Source organism: Suricata suricatta, chromosome 1 (assembly GCF_006229205.1).
Source record: "Suricata suricatta isolate VVHF042 chromosome 1, meerkat_22Aug2017_6uvM2_HiC, whole genome shotgun sequence".
Lineage (NCBI taxonomy): Eukaryota > Metazoa > Chordata > Mammalia > Carnivora > Herpestidae > Suricata > Suricata suricatta.
In genome coordinates, this window is record NC_043700.1 from 137,609,280 (window position 1) to 137,631,561 (window position 22,282).

The window sequence follows — 22,282 nt, forward strand, 5'->3', positions numbered from 1 at the left end:
TTGGTGCTAATATCTCCATTTTACAAGTGAGAAAGCTGAGGCTCAGCAAGTAAGAATGGTGTTCAAATCTGAATTCAGTTCTGAACCCTGAAGCCTGAGTGCTTTCCTCTCTGCAGAATGAAGGTCAGGCAGGATATGGAGAGTTTATAACCTGGAGTCCTAAGTCCTGAAAACTATATTTAAAAAGAATTTTAAGCTTAGAAATTCAGGGTTATAAGAGCATCAGGAAAAGCTTCTGATGGGTGAGAAGTTGTTTAGAGGATCATAATGTGTCCCACCACTACCACCTCCATTACATCTACTTAGTAAGGTCTGTGGTTTGTAAACACAGTTTATCAAAGGGGTGCAGGTGAGAGGCAGGAGTGCTTTTGTCCAGGGTCTTGCATTCACAGAAACTCTTACACCTGGTCTTTGATCTTAGCACTGAATAAGGTCATACACTGTCACAGAGATATATTCACAGAATATTTACTATTCAACTTTGAACTGTTTATCCCATCATGGACCAGAGCCTAAATGCACTGTGAAGTGCTTATCATGTATGTATTTTTAGATTTGGTTCTTCTATCCCTCTGCAGAAAGGCCACAGCCCTAGTTTAGAATTCAATTTTTTAAATTTTTATCTTTTGTTCTTATTTTTCTTTTCTTTTCCTTATTTTTAAATTACAGTATAATTAACATACATTATAATAGCACTAATATTAGTGTCAGGTGCACAGTACAGTGATTCACCAACTCTGTACATTACTCAGTGCTCATCATGGTAACTACTTTTCATCCCTTTCACCTATTCAGGCAGTGCTTATATTTTTTAGTAATGTGTATATATTGCAATATATTTATGTGATTTAAAAGTGTAATTTATTGGAACCCCTGGATGGCTTAGTCAGTTAATTGAACAACTGTTGATTTCAGCTCAGGTCATGATCTCACTATTCATGAGTTTAAGCCCCTCCTTGGGCTCTGACAGTACAGAGCTTGCTTGGAATTTTTTCTCTGTCTCTCTCTCAAAAATAAACTTCAAAAAATTATAAATAAAAATAAAATAAAATATTGTTATTTACTAAACATATGCAGTGAATTTCTTTAAAGAAGTCTTGGGGTGCCTGGGTGGCTCAGTTGGTTGAGCGTCCAGCTTTGGCTCAGGTCATGATCTCACGATTCATGGGTTCGAGCCTCGCATCGGGCTCTGTGCTGACAGCTAGCACTGAGCCTGGAGCCTGCTTCAGATTCTCCCTCTCTCTCTGCCCCTCCTCTGCTCATGCTCTGTCTTTGTCTCTCAATAATAAATAAACGTTGAAAAATTTTTTAAAAAAAGAAGTCTTATAATCTGGTTTTGACACTTCTTTTTCTTCTCCCTCTTCTTCTCCCTCTCACTACCTTCAATATACTAGTATTCAAAAGAGAGAGCAAAAGAGCTAGTGGCTTGGGCTCACCTTGACCTTTCAGGGGCTTTGTGAAGGCACCCTGAGAACTGCAAAGCTCTACCCACCTTCACAAATGTACCATGGCAAGGGGAAAAAATTCTGAGAAAATAAGATATTTTATCTTTCCTATGATAAATAAGTGTTCTAGCTTCAGGTCTTAAGTCGTGCACTAATTCTGGGTGCTTTTGGAATCCTGCAGCCCAGTAAGGTAATGTGTAGTAAGCTACCATTGGTTGGCTTTAATCATATCTACATGGCAACATAGAAAGTTTTCTTAGTCATAAAGCTAACACAAAGGATCTTTTGATGCTCGGTGTGTTCCAACACAAGCCCCGCCTTGTGGTCAGAAAGCAGCAATGCCACACTCTTGTCTACAAAAGATTTGCCAAAAGGTGGGGCTGGGAAAGTTTCAGAAAACACAGCCAGGATTTTCAGCAAGCACGTAGTCTTCTATACTTCATAGTTCATATTTCCCTGGAACTATTATTGGTCCATCTGCTCACTTCCTGTGCGTGTGAGTACGGCCACGCTATTGCATTTAAACACCTGAGCTTGTCATCCTTTATATCTACCTTCTTCCAGTTTCATCTTCATTTTCTTCAGAATTTCCAAAGCTTCCTGGAAATTTGGCTTCCCAGATATTTCTTCTTCCACTGACAGTGTTAGAGTCAAGCAAGCTTGTTCTGAATCACTTCCTTTTAGAAAAACCATGAGGATTAAGGTACAGCCCCGACAACAGTGGCTGGTCAGAGGGTGTGGAACTATGAATTGTGTGTATATGTGACTATCAATTGTGTGTATATGTGTTTGTTGGGAAAGAGGACAGTCTGTCTGTCTATTTGTTCTGAGTGGGGTGGAATGAAAGAAGGAGAAAAGAAATGAGAAAGGAAGAAATGAGCGAGGGTGCTAGGACACCTGTTTTTCTCTCCAAAAAGCAGGCATTTCCTTTGCGCCAAGAACTGTTAAAATGGTCACATCAAAATATCCTTGGAACATGTGCCAATGCAATGTACAATAGTACAGCTTTAAAAACACAGTTGCGGTGAAATACACATAGCATACGATTGCCCTCCTGACCATTTCTAAGTATTCAGTTTGGCCATATGGAGCACGTTCATCTTTTTATGTTTATTTATTTTTGAGAAAAAGAGAAACAGAGCATGAGCAGAGGAGGAGCAGAGAGGGAGACAAGAATCTGAAGCAGGCTCCAGGCTTCGAGCTGTCAGCACAGAACCCTATGTGGGGCTTCAACTCACCGAGAGATCACGACCTGAGCCGAAGTCTGATGCTTAACTGACTGAGCCACCCAGGGGCCCCAGTCTATCAAGTACATTCTTATTGTTGTGCCGCCATCAACACAGTCCCTCTTCCCAACTGTTAGTACTGCCCTTTGAATAAAAATGACCTTGGTTAAAATGGAGACTCTGACAGTGGAATCGCCTGTGTCTGAGGCTTCAGTCTGTCTTGTCTGTAAATTTTTAAAACAAGAGGATTAAATAATTCATGTTTGTAAAGCGCTTAGTAGAATGATAAATGATAGTATTTTTATTGTTATCATTATGACTTCCTGAAGTTCTAGCCACACATTATTACTTCTCTGTAAATGAGATGATCCTCAACCTTTTTAGCATCATCTACTGGCACCACTTCCCTCACTCCTAGATCTTTGGCAAACATACCCTTTGCTCCATAGAGTTTATTATTATTATTATACTATAGTAATAATACTCCATAGAGTATTATTATTATAATTCTTCTTCTTATTATAGAACTGTGTATATAATTCCTATGGCAAGGCAATGGGCCCAGAGAGGAGGACGGGGAGAAGAATAAAAGTAGCTGCCAAAGCAATCAAAGGATAGTCTTTACCACAGCTCTGTTCCAACACTTTCAAATTATCTCAACAACTAGAGCAGCAAATCCTCTAAATCAGTGGGCCGGGGTGAAGGTGTGGGCAGGCAGGCCTCAGCACAGCTTCGGGAGGGCAGCTTCCATCCAAGAACTAAGACTCAAAGATGGCAGCTTCTCTGGGCACACTTCCCACTCTGGTGATGTAGCTCTGGCTAACCCAAAAGACAACCTAGGAGGGCATAGCCCGCTTACCCCCCTAGCTTAACTCCCTTCACCCCTGACTGCCTCACAGTAGATCAGAGTTCCATGCCATAGCATGCCAGGCCTGCTTTGTATCTAACTTTAAACAGGTTAAGTTTAAAAGACTCCTATAGGGGCACCTGGGTGGCTTAGTCGGTTGGGCATCCAACTTTGGCTCAGGTCATGATCTCACAGTCCGTGGGTTCAAGCCCTGCATCAGGCTCTGTGCTGACAGTTCTGAGCCTGGAGCCTGCTTTGGATTCTGTGTCTCCCTCTCTCTCTCTCCCTTCCCTGCTCTCTTTCTCTCTCCCTCTTTCTCTGTCTCTCTCAAAATAAAATAAAGACATAAAGAAAAGTAAAAGATAAATAAATAAAAGATTCTTGTAGGAGCCATAATTTTCCTCTATTTATGAAACCATTTTAACTCCCAACACATTATCTTACTCAGCCCTCAAATATGACACTTTTTTCTCCCCTTCCTCCTCCCCTTTCTTCCCTCCTCAACAATTGTAATTTCTGATTATAAATATGATTCACATTTGGTGTAGAAAATTTAAGAAATAAAGACAATAGAAGAAAAAAGTTACCTGTAATCTCTCCATTCAGAAATAAAGGCTTTGATATGCATTTTCCAATGCTGCATTTGTATTTATAACTGTATGTTTTAAAATGCGTATTTTTCTGTGCATATCATTGTATGTTCTGTTTATTTCAACTTCCATTCTCTTGTCAGCATTTGCTGTCATCCATGGCTACACCTCATGATTTTTGGCATTTGTTGTACATTATAACATGTAGTTTTACCAAGTTGCCTCTTTTAAACATCTCCCTACTGGGGGCCTCCCCACTATCCTGGGCTGAACCCTATTTTTTCTGATCTTGGTCACCATAGAAATCTGCTAACTAGCCTAACCTAAAACTTTATCCTTCCACCATCCACTCATTTCTGCAGGGGAACTTTCCAGATGCAAATCTGGCCATGCCTTTTCGTGGTTTTAATCTTTAACCTTCACTGTCTGCCCCCACTCCATGGTCTCCAAGATACAGTCTGCACGCTTCACTGCTCTGGTTGTTGAGATAATCTGAATGTGTTAGAACAGAGTTGTGTGAAAGACTAGTCTTTGATTGCCTTGGCAGTTACTTTTTCCTCCCCCATCCTCACCCTGGGCCCATTTCCATGCTATAAGAATTAATACACACGGTTCTAGTAAAATAAAATAATAATCATAATTTTAAAAAATTTGTGGAACAACAGAGTATGTTTGCCAAAGATCTAAGAATTTGGAAAATGGTATCAGTAGATGATGGTAAAGAGGTTTAGGATTGGGGCACCTGGGTAGCTTAGTTGGTTAAACAGCTGACTTCAGCTTAGGTCCTGATCTCACAGTTTGTGAGTTTGAGCTCAGAGCTTAGAGCCTGCTTCAGAGTCTGTGTCTCCCTCTCTCTCTCAAAAATAAATAAAAACATTAAAAAAAATTTTTAAAGGTTTGGAATCATCTCATATATAGAGAAGTAATAAGTAGCTAGAATTCCAGGAAATTATCATAATAATGAGACTTGTTGATACACAAATGACACAGCTCTCAGAAACTCCCTGAGTTTCTATTTCAGAAGGCCTAAGGGGCCCAAGAATTTGCCTTTCTACAAGTTCCCAGGTGAGGTTGGCACTGTTTTCCTGGGGTCCAGAATTTAAGACCTGCTGCTATAGCCCAATATACTGTACCATAAGTAACTTTGTGTGTTTATTTCTCCCTTCTAGACAATGAGTTCGGTATAACCAGGTCTGAACAGAGGCCAGGATCGTAGTATGTAGCACATAAAACATTTCCTGATACAGAAGCTCTTCCAGGCTCCAAAGCCGAGCAGTAACTCCGACCATCCACAGTTCACTTCCTCTGCAGGCCCCACAATCATGGATTTCTGAGGCATGACTCAGTATACATTTCTGTGCAATGCCACTTGCTGACATGCCACAGGAGTCATGGTATGAGCCCCTTGACTACTGTGGAATTCCCCAAAGATTTTGGAAATCTCCCTTCAAATCCCCTTTCCACCATAAATTTTCCATCACACGTGCCTCACAGATAAGAACAATAAAACACTGCTTTCTTGTGGATAAGTCACCAATTGTATAAATGACTATCATTTACTTTGCTATTAGGTGTCACGAAAAAGACATAGGGAAAGCTACATGATATTTACCTTAAAATTTTGGTTAAATGTTTTCTATATGTAAATTATTTGTATTTCTCCCAAAGGGTAGGGAGCAGGAAAGGCAGAACTGGATGCGATCGAAAATTCAGTGTAGAGTTATGGGGGTGGGGGGAAGCCCCTTTGAATGGGACCTAATGTAAGATTTTCATGGGATGAATCCAGTTCCACCTACTACCCTACTAACCACTCTGCTTTAATGCAGATGACATGTCAAGTCTAAATGTAAACCTACCAAATTCTGGAAAAACAAAAGACTGTCCATTCAACTTCCCTTATACATTCGAAGCTGGGAACCCAAGTATGCTTCCCTAAATGTTCTGGTTTCACTTTCACATGTGAAACATGCAGGTGTTAAGACTTTTTAACAGTGCCAGTAATTTGTATCTGAGTAATTTTTATTAAGAAAGTGCTGATAATTTCTAGAGTGGTATCTGGTAAAGGAATTCCTGCTGACTCGGTATTTTTGAAGACTCCAGTTTTGGAATTTTTTCCTTAGGCAAGCTTAGACTTCAGCTTTCCTTCCTAGTACCTAAAAAGAAGAAGCTAGGCGATAGGCAATAGGAGTGATCCAGTTCCTGCCCATTTCCCCCTATTTTTTTTGCAATTGTTGCCCAATCTATATGGGGCCACCCAAATCTGTTTCTTTTATGTCTTCATTAACACTGTACTCACCAGGGCACACATTACTTAATACTTAGTACGTGAGCACATGTGAGGGGAACTGGACTCAAAATGACAATTCAGTTTTTACCTCATGAATGATTAGCTCACTAGATGACTAATACATATTTAGGCAGCAAAAAATAAAGATAGCCAACAACACGGATACATTTCAAGTGTGTTATGTTAAAGCATACGTTAAAACAAATGCTTTCAAAGGAATTTTAACCTTATTTTGTGGGACTTTTTTGTTCATTTTATTATTTGAGAGAGAGAGAGAGTAAGCAGTTAAGCAAGGCAGAGAGAGAGAGAGAGAGAGAGAGAGAGAGACAGAGAGAGAGAGAATCCTAAGCTGGCTCCATGCTCAGCATGGAGCCCCAAATAGGGCTCAGCCCCACGATGCTGAGATCATGTCCTGAGCCAAAACCAAGAGTTGGACACTCAACCCACTGACCCACACAGGTGCCCTGAGTTTTATCCTTGTATGGGCCATCAGACTGCAACTGCTGGTCCACAACCCCAAGGCTCCAAGGCTCCACTGTGCCATTAAAGGCACAGAAGTGCTGGTCCACTGTTATTTCCACTGACTCCTACTTACTTCCATCAGCTCCACTGTGTTAAGCAATCAGTTTTGGTGAAGTGTGTGTTTATATTCTGTCTCCTACTAGAGGGGGCACTCTATGGGGACAGGGACTGTGTCATTTGAATCTACCCCTTCCACTGTACCCAGCACATGTCTTTCCTGCCCTGAAAAGAGAGTAAGTTTCATTAACTCCAGGGAAGGTGTTACTTTAGGAATGTTCCAGTACAGACTTGACTACAAGCAGAGTTGTGGAGACGACTGCCAGCAGAGTTCCCAAACCACACCACTTCCACGCTCCACTTCTAGGGCCCCAGACCCTTTTTTTCTCCTCTTCCTTCCCCTTTTCAAAACTTGTCTTTTACAATATGACAAATGATTAATAAAACCTAGAGTGTTCTCCCTAAGAGAAAACTAGTTGAACAGGGAACGAATCTTTAGACCAAAGGGAATTGAGGCATCAGTCAGTGGTTGGAGAGAAACGATTTTGTCATAGAACATTCCTAGTTCTCTTAACACACATAGACGATACATATTCCAATGACTTATAAGGCCAGACTTGAAGTAATCCTGCTCTGGATCACATGAGTCAGAATGAACTCACTTTTTTATTTAAAAAAAAAAGGAAAAAGAATGATTATAAGGTCCAAAATAAGCAGTCAGTAACAGATGGCATTAGGCACTGTGGAACCCATTGGGATTAATTATGTAGATCTAAGTCTATGGCAGATAAAGCTCTATTCTCTAAGAATATAAAGAAGACCACTTCATCCTGATCGCTCTCACCTTCTTCATCTATTAAATGAGAATCTCGGGCAGTTATAGCAGAGACTATTGAACAGCATATTTTCTACATGCCAGAAACTTTCCTTAGTGCTTTCCACATAGCAGGCCATTTGATTCACATGTCAACTCAACAAGTTCATACCTTTATTATCCTTATTTACAGATGATGACACTGAGGTAGGTTATGCAGCTTGTCCAAGGTCCCACAGGAACTAAGTGGCAGAGGAGGATTTAAACTCTGGTATCAAGTTCCAGAGCCTGCCTTCTTCACTGCCTCCCATGAGCGGTGGGAGCGGTCCTCTTCCAGGACTAGAATCTGAGAGCCTCTTTCATTCAGTCTTGCTGCATGTCAGATATCACAGCATTCACCTGCACCATAGGAAACACCTGCATAAGGAATAAATGATGAAGATCACGATATTGCTTGTTTGTCCAAATCTCTCAGTATATAATGATGATTTGAGAAAGACTTGTCTAAATCTCTTTGGGCAGGCTATTTTATGCTTCATTAATATGTGGATTCTAGAACACGAAGACCACTAATAAATAATCACTTATGTTCATACTTGTTCTCCTATTTGTTGACTCTGGCAGGATGGATAAGTTTGTTGCACGCAATCCTAATGCACCTGAGGGGTAGCAAATGCCAGGCTATTCAAGGTCACACCTAGAATTGGAGAGCTGTAAGTGACCTTGGAAGTTATGTAGCCCAAACTCTACATTACAAATCACATCTCCTATTTTCCACTTGGGAGAATGTTTTATTGTGTAGTTAAGGAGTTAGAAATATTTAGTTGTGTTTTCCATGGGAACGAAGTTTCTGCTTACAAAGTGGGACAAAGCCTCTAAATATTAAAAGGGACAACACTATTGATGACACTAGAACTAAGATATATGTTAGGACCTCTATTAAGAAACTTTTATCCAGCAGTTTGATCTGGGTTTGGGATTTCATCACTTACAGCTGACCTAAATAGATCATTTTCCTTTGTATTTTTTTCAGAGAGATTTGGGTCACTCTTTTCACCCTAAAGCATTTCTAAAACTCTTAACTATTTAAATCATCCTGTTACCTGCTCACCAATCCATATAACTCAGATAGTGGACTCTGCAATATTAAAACTGATAATTAAACAGATTAAATTAAATCTTTTTGTCAATTTCTCTTCTTTAAAGCACTTTCCAAGTAGTCTAAACAGGCAGAGATATCAGGGACCTGGGTTCCTAGCACCTGTTCAGCTGCTTGCTTGTTCTGTGACCTAGATATAGCCACTCAATCTCTTTGGATATCAGTTTTTTCATCCACTAAAATAAGGATTAGACTCATCTTTATCATTTCTTTCTGCTGTTGTCCTGGTGACTAATTTACACATGGCACCTCAATAAGTGGTGGTCTCATTTGAGGGAACTGTCAGAAAAAGCTAATGTCATATCCTTTAAAGTTCCTCAATCCGATCACCTACAAAAAGTTGAGGTTATAGTGGCCTGGCCATTATATGGTTTGCTCTGTGTAGCTCTGTCCCTTAAAAAAAAAAAAAAAAAAAGTGAAATGAGGAAGCCTGGGTGGCTCAGTTGGTTAAGCATCTGACTTTGACTCAGGTCATGATCTCACGGTTGGTGAGTTCGAGCCCTGTATCAGCTCTGTGCTGGCAGCTCACAGCCTGGAGCCCGCTTCAGATTCTGTGTCTCCTTTCTCTCTGCTCCTGCATTGCTTACACCCTGTGTCTCTCAAACATAAATAAACATTAAAAAATATTTTTAAATGTGAAATATAGTATATTTCAGAAAAAAATTCAAATTTCTTATGTGTGGGCGTGCTTGTTTTAAAATCATAGCATTTTGGGGGTGCCTGGGTGACTCAGTAGGTTGAGCATCCGGCTTTGGCTCAGGTCATGATCTCACGGTCTGTGGGTTCGAGTCCTGTGTCAGGCTCTGTGCTAACAGCTAGCTCAGAGCCTGGAGCCTGCTTCGGATTCTGTGTCTCCCTCTCTCTCTGACCCATCCCTGTTTGCGCTGTCTCTCTCTGTCTCTCAAAAAATAAATAAAAGACATTTAAAAATATTTTAAAAATAAAAAATTTAAAGAAATAAAATCATAACATTGTTAATATATATGATCCATCATAAAATCAGGTTTAAGTATACTGGACCAAAAAATAATCAAGCATTACCAGGAAAGTTTTCAGAAATCTCTATGTTCAGTCCAAATTTGTTATTTATTTGAACTACCCTGTTATATCAGCTTGTCTTCAGTTTACTGATGTGCCCTTTTGACCTTTCTTTCCTTGCCCTAGGATAATTTGACCAGCCTCAGAAAATAAATTAATTAAAAGGTAAAATGAATGGGGTAAAGGAGAAAAAGATTATATTCTGTCTTGTAAAGCTTAGCTAAATTAATTTCCAGGTTAGATATACCTTAATAGGTAATCATTATCAGCATCTTGAATTTTGAGCATTTGTTAACAATACAATTAACATGACTCCAGGGAGAATTTTCATGGGTTATTCACCGGTGTTTCTAAAATGTACCTTCACAATAGATTTCACAATTAGCAGGTACCATCTTGTCTGAACACCATCCTTGAAGGAGAAAATGATCAACATTCTCTAAACAGTAGCCAGTTTGGGAAAGCATTCATTGAAAAAGGAGATAGTGCCAAAACTTTTTCATGGGAGACTTGAAATAGTTCTGTTTAGCAATAGCATTCTTACCTAGCTTCCTCAACTCAGGTTAACCTGATCCCACTCTTGGTAGCCTGTGTTTATCTTTGCAGTCTGCCAAACCCATCACTACCCACATCACCTTCCTACCTTTGAACCATGTACCCTACAAAACACTGAAAATTTGAGCCATCTTGCACCCAAGGTTGGGAGGATATCATTTTCCAAGCTGTCAAATATATGAGAACAATATTAAGAGCAATCCCTCACATAGCCTCCATTCTCATGAAATAATTGTGCCACTCAATTTCTCATTTATGATTCACCAATAAACAATAGCCTTCCATTAGTAACCTCCTTGGTGGTTCTTTGTATATATTTGATACCAATTATACCGTGATACTTACTCCTTTTTCCTATTCTGGTTAGGCCTGGGTCTAATTATAAAATAAAAATGCGGGCATGGATTTACCTGCGTGCAGTCCTAATTCAGCTTCTATGGAGCAGACTGTACAGTCAGATAAACCTGGCTTCCAGCCCTTAGTCTTTCAGTAAGTCATTAAATAAAGGAAATTCTAGTTCCTTGTGTGCAAATTTGGAGTAATTGTAACAACCAAAAAGTAACCAATGTGATGAGTGTATGACGAGTAATCAAGACACAATTGGCCCTCAATAAATAGTACAATTGTTATCACCATCATTTGCTGAAAGCATTCCTTAGGGTTGCTTATTTTGAAGACCTGAGTAAAACAAAATCTTAAATCAGCTTCTAATGGGTCGAGAGTAGCGATGAGCTATGTGAAACATTCTACTTATTTGAAAGTATGAATGTTTGTAATTTGCTAGGAAGTTGGTAAGGAAGACAGCCTGACACAGAGAAAAACATCCTCTTTACCTCACATGACTTTGGCACTGCCATGAGGCATAAAGCTTGTGCCATGTGTTAGAACACAAACGCTGCCATTTTTAAATGGGCCAATCTTTCCACTCCAGGTTCTGACCCAGAAAAGTAAGAGGTCATGACTATAATCCTTGACATCATGAGTCTAACTTTACCAATTAGCAATATAAGACTACAGTTTCTTAGTTTTCTTTTTTCTTTTAATTATAACACTTTCCTTATCACCCCACGCATATTCATGTATACTATCTTATTTAATGCATACAATTCTGTGAGACCCACCTTATTGCTCCGCATCACCAATGCCAACTACTTAGGGGCTGTGAGCTATTAGAGGAAGGGAGTGTGGTGTATTAACCTCCGCAGAGAAGGGCATTTCTTACGGCAAGAAGACAGCTCTGAGTCATTATCAGCCAGCACTTCTACCAGCTGAGGGAAGGGTGCATGGCTTGAGAGAAAAAGGGGATAGGGATAGATACCTGCAGGATCTACTATAATCCCATTTTGCAAGGGGAAAATGAGCATTTGAGTGACTTAACCAGGCTCACATATCTGGTAATGGAAAGCAGGATTCTAAATCAGACTGCCGGATTCCAATTCAAGTTCTCTTTCTACCATACCACAGCTGGTTTACTGAAGAACACTGAAGGGATAGTTGTGAATTTATATAGACCTCTTAAGAAGGGGTAAGTTAGAAGAATGACAAGTGCATTACTCACTGAAAGAAGTGGTAGTTTTTTTAGATTTCTCTACAGTTAATCTCAACTTCAGATGATATCCCTTATCATTGTTTTATGGGAACTAGAAAACATATCCATGGGCATTCTATCCATATAATTCATGACTGCATGCACCTTGTTCTCAAATCTTCTCAGAAATTCATTCTGAACTTGAGTCTTGTCCTTTGTCTGACCTTCAGCAGGTCTGTTCTGGTATGCCTTATGTCTTACAGCTCTAATTTGGATAACATCCACTGTCAGCTCTTGAACTGTGACCACTACAAGGCATCACAATGGTTGAATGGCCAACAGGATGTTACATAGGCATAGGCTTGCAAGGGGATCCTTGCTTCCAAGATTAATTTCACATTTAAGGCAAAAGTGGAGAGATCCTTGAGATACAAAAAACACTGGAGCCAAGAAGGAATAAGTTTATTTTAATTGAGAGGATTGAGAAAGACTTCTTGGAAAAGAATGCAATTAAATAAATTTTGAGTATTAAAGGAAATTTGAAAAACAAACATTTCCCTCCCAAAAGCAAAGGTCAGAGGAAGCAAAGGAACTAAAGCAAGTAAAACAACTAAAAGCAAAGAACTAAAGCAAGTAGACAAATATCTAGATCAAGACTCTAACAGCACTAAGTTCAGAAATACAATGAGGGTCAGATTTAGGACCCAGAGAATAAACAAATCTCAAACCAAAATCAAAACCTAGAGTTGCAACTAAAGACTAATAGATAACCAAAATAAAACCCAGAAAAATAACCAAAGTAAACTGGAACCTAAAGAGAATATCAGAAGACTGACACAGTCTTTTACTGGAAAGAGAGCTTTCTAAGAACTAAGGAAAGATTATTAACAGGAGACAGAAATGGGTCATGAGATTGAGTTGGCCTCACCTGGTCAAAGTTACCTTGAGACCTTCTGTCAGAACCTGGCCACAACTACTGCTAGGGATGGTGGCTTATGAAGACTTTTTGTCCAAGAATCACTTTGGAGAAGAAAACTATCTTACTGGTTCCTATTCCTAGAACAAGCATATTGATTACAGAAATAAAATCCTCTTAACTCAGGTCTGGGTTCTGGAAAGTGTAAAAGGAAAGGTCATCTTCTTTGATATCTTAGTTATATTATTACAAATTAGCAATGGCCTATAACACTATAGGGTCTTTCCTTCCTTCCTTCTTTCCTTCCCTCCTTCCTTCCTTCCCTCCTTCCTTTTCTTCCTTTCTCCCTTCCTTTCCCCCCTCCCCCTCCTCTCCTTCCTCTCTCTTTTCCTTCTTCCTTCCTTCCTTCTCTCTTTTCCTTCTTCCTTCCTTCCTTCTTTCTTTCCTTCTTTCCCTTTCTTTCTTTCTTTCTTTCTTTCTTTCTTTCTTTCTTTCTTTCTTTCTTTCTTTCTTTCTTTCTTTCTTTCTCCCAACTGTTACTTAGCATCTTTTTTGTGTCCAGTGTCCTAGTTGTTATTGTGTTGTGACTAATCTACTTTCAACTACTCAAATGTCCTAATTAGAGTAAATAAAGAAGAGGAGATATATGGGGGAAAGGAGTAAGAAGAAGATACTTAGGGTCAACATCTGAAGACATTCCTTTCAGGGAGCTGGGCAGTCATGATGCCCAGATATAATGTAGCTGAATAGTCATGATTCAGGCCTCTCCAGGTGAAGCAAGAAAAAGAAAGTGTGGGGGCAAAAATAACATTTCCAAGTGCCTATTTGAACCAGGCATAGTGCCAATTATTTTGCACTGTTATCTTTATTTAATTCTCTTCATGTTGCAAGTTGGTAAATGTCTCAAAGTAAATTCACTCAGAATAATAAATATACTTCCTTTAACTACATGCATTCAACCTGAAGTGTAGTTCAGTTTGGCATTTTGGACCAAGTAGAGGGTCTTCACTGACCTTTCTTTAATTCCAGATAACAATTAAGAATCTCTGCACCTTATGAGAATAATAAACTAATTTGTTTTATCCTTACACAACTGAATATCAGACATAGCCTGATTTGTGGATGAAGAAGGAATAATAAAGTGTATCATTTGCTCTGTTCTTATTGGATTGTTACCCATAACTGATATCACAGCTCTAAGAAAACCAGTGGTAAAACAAAGTATAAGCATTTACAGTTCCTGGGGATGAAAACCATTATTAATACTACTGATTTTTTAGCATTGAGGGACCTTGTTACATTTCAGTGAGGCCACTGTCAGCTCTAATTTTGAATATACCCATACAGATATAATTGAAGATGAAAATACTAATTTTATATAAAGACCTAAACAGTGTAGCCTCTGTTTAGCCACTATGTAGAACATTTAATTCAATAAAGATTTGGTATTTGAATATTCCAAGATATTATTGAAATAGCTAGAGTTTCACAAGACCATTTTCTAAACATTTGACATAGAGATTCAAGATAACAATAAGTACAAATGTTTTAGATAATCAGATTCTGAACACAATATTTTTACATTAATTGTTCTATTGACTCAGCCAGTTTTCTATTAGTTTAAGATGTTTTTATTTTTTGACGTCTCTTGTTTTCTTTGAGTAAAGTATTTCTTAGGACAATATTTCTTGGTTGTTTGCTGAGGGCTCAGCCCTAAGAAATTATTTGTTACACAAAAATGATGAATAAAGGGAAATTCATCCAGTGGAACACATCACAAGACCTTTGTGAGTACCTTTACTTCCAGCACTTAACACCAATTCAGTCCATTTTCATCATTGCTATTTATCAAGTACCTTCTGTGATAAATTGTTTATTTAAAAGATAATTATTAACAATAATAATATAGGCCAGATACTATGAAACCTTTTGGATAAAATAGTGAATGAGACTAACATAATTCCTGCTCTCACAAGGTGTAGAGTCCATTGGGCTCAAGAATCCCCCATCGCACATACACACACATGAAGATTATGAATTTCAAAATATGTGGTTCTACATTTTCCTGAGCAATTATTCACATCTCTCTATCTCTTGGCCTAAATTGGTGACATTAATTTATGTGTCATCCTTGCACTGGGGCCATGCTAATCTTCTCTGTATCATTCCAATTTTAGTATATGTCCTGTCAAGGTGAGCACTAAATTGGTGACATTAAAAGTAGTCCACGTGAGCAGCTCTGTAGCCTGTGACGGAATTGAGGGTTGGCAGGTCTGTGAAATAAAGCAGAACTCACTCATGCAGCAAATGTTTATTGGGTATGAACCATAAAGAAGTTGGTGGGATTACACTTTTGGCATCTGTAGACATATTCTTAGCTCTCAGAAGGTTTTACATTTTAGAAGGATAGATGTTTAAAAAGTAGGTCCTTAAATTATAATGTGATACAGTACAGGTCCTAAGAACAGGGTTCACTCTCTCTTCCTGTCCTATTAAGCACCATTGGATACAAGCATCTGATGTTACAGCTGCTTACAGGACCCCACTAAGTAATGGTGGTCTTGAAGAACTCAGTGTCCTGTGAAAACTAAATTCATGAGTTACCAGGATTATTCAAAATATCTATGTTCAATCTTTGTATTCATCTCCACAGGCAGATGCATGGCCTTAAGGCCATTTCTGACAGTATACTCTGCAGAAAATCCAGTCTGCAGATGACACATGGTGGGCACATTCTGTGATACTCCGGGCTCACCTGCTCAACAGGTATTGTGGGCATCACAAGCCCAAAGCAGAGATCTGCTTTTACTCCCAAAACATTTTCTGTCATCTGGTTATGTGATTAGAAGAAAGTCATTGGCCTTCCTTGTCTTCAACTAAGAAATGAAGGATTTGAGTCAGAAGAAACAGAAAATTTTGATTCTGCATTTACTTCTTCACATTATCCCAAAATTTTGATTGACTAAAGACACCACTGAGGACAATGCATATCTCCATTCTTTGGTCATTTTACTTTTCAGTGTAAAAAATACAGCTTCTCCTTTAGTATAAATGGTTCCTGGCATTGGGAGAAAATCCTTACATGGTGGACCTCATAGCCCACACCTAACCTGGCAGGTATCACCATTGTAGGGACATTTGGGGACTCCATTTCCACTGCTTGGGATGAGCCACTTTCAATCTGTAGGGTTAATGTTCCAACTGAGGAAGGTGGACTTATAAAGCACCAGGCAGAGCATCATGCAGGGTAAGCATGAAGACTGTCTTATTTTATTCCATTTTCTTTTTGTCTCTCTCTCCTCTTAGCTGTCCCTTAAGGCACAAAATGGATTATTCCTAAAAAATTCATTTATGAAGCAAAAGTCTATATATCAGATCTACTGCCTCAGTTTTATAGTTTATTAAAGTAAACATTTTTTGGGTAAAAGATAATCTATCTTACTTTTTATGAAATATCTTTAAGAAATAGTTTATTTCCTCCCAGTTTAAGGAGTTTTGCTGTCTTTGGAGATATAAATTCATGCTTTCTATTAGTAGATAAAATATCTTCATGAAATTATGCATGGGATTGAATTTTACTTTGGGAAGTCCAAGTAGATTGTTTTAAATTAAATAAAGTAAGGACTAAGTTCTTGCTTTGTGCCAGGTGTTGTGATGGGCATTATGCTGTGTTGTACAAATATTGTTTTTATTTGATTGATGCCATAACGCTATGAGGAAAGTACTAACTTACATATGACATTTGACCTAGCAGCTCTCGTCTTCCTCCTCAGCTTCCTTTCTTCCCTTGGTTTCCAGGACATGACACTTTCCTAACTTTTATCTTCCTCACTTACTCTGTTGCTGGCTCTTCCTAGACAACTAAACATTGGCAGACCTCAAGCCTCAGAACGTCGACCTCTTCTTTTCTCTACTTAGATCCACTTCTGTTAACTTGAAATGTTTTTAATACCCAACAATTCCCAAATTTATATGTCCAGCCTAGTCCCCTTTGCTGATTCTAGACTTGACTACCCAACTGACTTCTTGACATCTCTCTTGGGCAGCACTAGGAATCTAGACTTAACCAGTTCAAAATCATGTATGGTCCTTCCCAAGATTTTCCATTTATGTAACTGAAAGCTCCATTATCCCATCATGCAATCTGAACACTTAAGCCCTCCATTGACCCCATGCCCTGGTGATTTCCATTCAATCTGTTTAAGCCACCCTGATTACTATTTTAATCCCACCAGGCAGGTCCCTGCCTCAAAACTTTTGCACTAGCCCTTCCATCTGCTGGAACAGCCTCTCTCAGGTATCTGCATGACTCCCTCTTCTCCTCCTTTAGAATCCTTGCCTCTCAGTGGAGGTTTCCTGGACCATCTTATTTACAAGTCTAACCCCTCAACATCCTTGGCTCCCTTACTCTACAATCAGCAGATAGTTTATCACACCTTCCCGGAGTTTTGTCTTTGATACTTATAACCATTTGATATACTACATATTTCACTTTTTCATTGGTTTATTACTTGACTCTCTACATTGCTCCCCCCCACCTACACTAGAATATAAATTCAACAAGGGTGACAATTTTGCATATTTTGTCCAACGCTGTACCTAGTACTGACAACAGTTTCTGGCACATTGTAGACATTCAGTACATGTCTGTTGAATAAATCCCCACTTCACAATTGTAGCAATTGAGGCTCAATGAGATTAGATAAACCTTAGATCACTGTGTGAAGGTCTAATAAAGTGAGGATTAAAACGCAGTTCTGTCTGCCCTTTAAGGCTCTCTGGTCCTGAGCTATCAGCCTTTGTTATTTATTTATTTGTCTATTTGTTTTTTCTCCTTGGCACCAAGTAGCTTTAGACTTGAAGAACCAAATGTCAGTCTGATATCTCACTTGGGAAGTGACAAGAATCTCAAACATAACTTGTCCAAAATGAAAAATGCTCATTTTCATCAGCAGACCAACAGGATCTGAGAACTAAGATCTGCTAGTGGTTCTCCTCTTAGAAAGGTCAAGATTTCTGCTGTGAAAAAAGGAAAGACCAGGACCAGAGTTCTTTCCTCACAGGGCCAGGTGATGTGGTCCTCCCTTTGCCCTTTCTCCATCAAGCTCAAGGCTGTACATGCTACACACCCTACTTTTCCTGGGTGTTATTTCTGCATATTCTTGATGCATTGAGGCAATGACAGACAAATTAAATTTAATACGGAAATTAAATTCTAGGAAGACAAGATTGATGAATTATAGAGTTCGTGGAGTCAGAGTTTTTGGCAGTGCTTGGAAAATCTTCCAACCCAACAGTGTTCTGTGAGGAAGAGTCAGTATGTAAACAAAGGTGCTCGGAAAGTATTGCCATTATTATTATGGACCTTGATCTCATGGTCTGTGGGACTCCAGGTAACCCTCTAAGTCTCAGCTATTTTACCTATAAAATAAACCAATAATGTCTTTTTATAAGTTTCATATAAAAAATAAGTCACTAGAACCACATAAGAAGCAGCACATTGACTATTCTCAATGTACATTTGAATTCTCACCCTTTTGGTAACATTTGCTGTACTACAGTCTCAAACTTCAATAACCTAGACATCAATATGCATATTTATACTCATATCAGCATAACAATTCAGAGTTTACAAATTGTTTGCAGTTATGTCATTGGAAACTGAGGGTCTGACAACCGAACTGTCTTTTGCAAAGCTGCTGAGGGGCAGAGCTGAGAAGGTGAGCCCAGATTCCCAGGCCCAGGTTCAACAGAGCGCCCACCCACCATCCCTCCCCAAGGGACTCTCACACAGTCAACACCATGGTGAGCTATTCTTTACTAAGCAGTTTCATTGAAAGTACCCTAGGCCTATGGATTACTCTGGCTTAGGAAACTTCAACAGAATACCTAGGCAAGATTTTAAATTGCAAGAGGAAGTCATACTTATTGATCATTACTCTGGTTGTTATTTTCTCAGAGTGGATCTTCCATGTAGTTCTGGTGGCTCGCCCCGTTTGCTGTGGACACCTGGCCAGCCCTGATGGAGTCTATCAAAGTCACTAACAAGGCCTCTGCTAAAATGTAAGTCCTCACAAGAGTGGGGAATTAGGTAGGTTTGTTTACAAGGATGTCCTAATTGTCTAGATTAGTACCTGGCACATGGTAGTGCTCAATACACATAATTTTAGTGAGAGAATTCTCCTCCATATGACTGGGGTTCTGACTATGGCTTTACATGAAATCCCAGACAGCCATGATGTGGTGCTCAATCTGAACTGCTCTTTTTCTTTTTTATGTTTACTTATTTATTTGAGAGAGAGAGAGTATGCATGAGAAGGGCAGAGACAGAGGAAGAAAGAGAATCCCAAGCAGGCTCATCCCTGTCAGCGCAGAGCCCAATGCAGGGCTTGAATCTGTGAATCATGAGATCATGACCTGAGCCAAAACCAAGAGTCAGATGTTTAACCAACTAAGACACTCAGGTGTCTAAGTTCTTAAACTTAGCATAGTTTACCATGAGTTGTCCATCTCATGGTATCTTTCCAGCAAAACTGCTAATATTTTAGGATAAGGGCTGAGTCTTGCCTCTTGAGGAAAGAATACCTAGTGTGGCATGTATTAAATACACAAATAGCTTTTCTTTGAGGAATTACTTTTGTCTAAATTATCAAGTCACTTTTATAGACCCAATTCCTCTCTGGAAGAGCTCAGACAATTTGGTCCATCCACAGTGGCATCGGTAACATTTTCTTTTAAAAAAAATTGAGAATGCCGGCATACTAATCTGTAATCTAGCCAACAGAATGCTGGCTAAAGATAAAAAAGAACAGCAAAAAAGGTTGGACTCAAAAGCAAAGGAGGTAGAGTGTTAGAGGCTTCTTTCCCCCAGGTCAGGGAGATGTCTCTCCACAGGAGCCAGTGACCTCACTGTGGGAGTCTCTTCCTGTTTCCCCAACTTCTTCTTTATTTATATTTCATGAAGTAATTAATGTTTTTCTTTTCTTATCTTTCCAAGATTTTGTTATACCACATCTTCTTTATCCACTCATCAGTCAATGGACATTTGGGTGCATGTGCACCTTTGAACCAGTATTTTTGTATCCTTCAGATAATGTTTTTCAGAACATAAATTTTTATACAGAAGTAGTCATAGGAAACTCTGACAGTGTAATTCCTTAATAAGTAAAAAAAATTAGTAATTAATGTAAAACAAATTTTCCCAATCAGTTGGGTAAATTCCTGTTTTGGTGTTTTGTAGTCATTCCTCTGAAGACCACCTTTTTAGCATGCCTTCTATGTAGCCCACACTCTGGCTATGTCGATTGGGGCCACACATTCAGAACTAGAGAACAGGATGGCAAGCCCTAAGCATGTGCTCATACAGCCAGAGAGTTTTAAACTGGAAATGACATAGATGCCAAACATGTACAAACATTTGTAGAACAACACTGCAGCTAGCTATTTCCAGTGTAAATTACCTCATTGTACACTGTAATAACTAAAGGTCATAACCATGATGCACTGTTTATCTTGCAATCTACTCTCCAGTAATTGTGAGCTCCAGGAAACAAGGGTCCTTGTGGGTGCACCCAGCACCTAGCTCTTTGATTAGCATATAGTAAGCCATAGTAGCACACAATGGGGAGATAATATCATTTTGTTGGATTGAATGCACTTTACTGTGGTCCTTATAATAATGTTAACATAGTGGACCTCATGGTATAATTAACAGGGCCAAGAAGTGGAAATCAGGAATCTGATTACCACCAACAAGGAACTCTGAATGAGCAACCTCTCTGAGCCTCTCCTTGCTCAGAATGAAATCGAGAGAGTTGGAGTAGATTATTTTTTAGAGCTCTTCCACTGGCAAAATGTTCTCTCTCTCCATCTTTACTTAGGAGAATTTAATGCCTTACTGCAGAATAAGTAGACTTTCGCTGGTTGTTGCTTGGAATGGTGTTTCCAGTAGAAATGGAGTGGAAGCAATAAAGTGGACCCAGGGCTGGTCACTGAGAATTTGTACTTGGAGTCTACACATAGTAATTTGGGGATACAGAATGCTTCTCCAGTTTAGCCTATGAGAATTAAATTCTTGATCTTTTAATACTTCATTTCTAGGTCCTTGGTTGGTGTTAAAGAACACCTTCACCATTGAATCCAGGGAAGACAAACTCCTAGGACAAATATCCTCTATCACAAGAGCTACCTGAGCAGATAACTGGAAGCTAGGAAGTAAGTGATGGAGCCATGTAGTAGAGAACAGTGCCAGTGGAGGACACAGCCCTGAGGGACAGTGTGTTCTTATGGTAGACAGCACTCAGGAGCTGTAAGTGACACCTGGAAACACTTTCGGACCCCCAAGGAGCTCCTATAGGACCAAGAGACTGTAATTCTCCTCTTACAGAAGACTTTCCTTTCCTGAATATTTATTTTTATTTCAATGAAACTTCCTTTGCTGGAGTCCAGCTCCAGCAGGTCCAGGGTCCCCTGAAGGAGAGACAGTGTTGGCAAAAAAGAGAGATGAGAGAGCCCACAAGTTTCTTTCTTGGTCACCCAGCAGACATCTCTACTCTGTTGGGTTTTGTGTCTTTATTTATAGATTAAGTGTTAACATGACATCACAAAGTAGAATTTTTACTACAAATAATTCTCAGTGATAAGATGCTTTGAAAAGGGTGCAGAAACAGGTTTTACAGAGGCATTTTACAGAACTACTCTAATTACAGTGAGGTAAGTTACGCATCAGAGGATAACAGGATATTCTCAGTGAAAAGCAGATAACATGCACATTTGTTTGAACTGGTAGTAAATCTTACAACTAAGAAGATAGCAGGATGTTTTCAGTGAGAAGCAGATAGCAAACACATTTGTTTATATCAATAACACTAAGATTCAGGCATAAACAAGGCTAGGAGTCATTCTGTTTTGGCTCACCAGAGGAAGAAGGTATTCGTGCTAGTTAGTAAATAAACCTTTTGTCAACCTTGTTCTTTGATATTGAAGGTGTAAGTGCCACAGGGACCCTAGATGTGCCGGCCTTTGTGTATGAGTTTAAGTTGAATCGTAACTCTTGTGTTCTTTAACCCCCTTCATTATCTATGCCTTAAGTTTGTGAGGCTCACTAGAAGAGCCTTTTGACAAACATCTGCAGTGCTTTGTTTAAATTCCTCTTTATAAAGGTGGGAATATGCTTCTTCCCATGAGGTATCTGTGTGGGGAATATCGGTCTGACTAGGAACACTGTGAGGCCTAATCAATAGCAACAGGCTTAATTTCACATGAGCAGTAGTAGCAGAAGGAGATACCAGTTCCACCGCTCATGGCAGGAGCCGTGCAATGTCTGCCATTTCCTTACTGTGACCCTGTCATCCAGCAA

General features: G+C 39.3%; 1 long non-coding RNA gene and 1 other non-coding gene across 2 annotated transcripts in view; one reads left to right on the forward strand and one right to left on the reverse strand.

The window, feature by feature from the left end:
• Positions 1–15,023: 15,023 nt before the first annotated feature.
• LOC115303307 lies at positions 15,024–15,125 on the reverse strand. The gene has a single exon (XR_003913976.1). It is a non-coding gene; the product is annotated as a U6 spliceosomal RNA (small nuclear RNA).
• Positions 15,126–15,193: 68 nt separating this feature from the next.
• LOC115296546 overlaps positions 15,194–22,282 on the forward strand; it is a 10,096-nt gene continuing 3,007 nt past the window's right edge. Inside the window, exons 1-3 of the long non-coding RNA XR_003910921.1 lie at positions 15,194–15,690; positions 18,571–18,729; positions 18,884–18,987. This is a non-coding gene — a long non-coding RNA (uncharacterized LOC115296546). The remainder of the gene's footprint in view (positions 15,691–18,570; positions 18,730–18,883; positions 18,988–22,282) is intronic.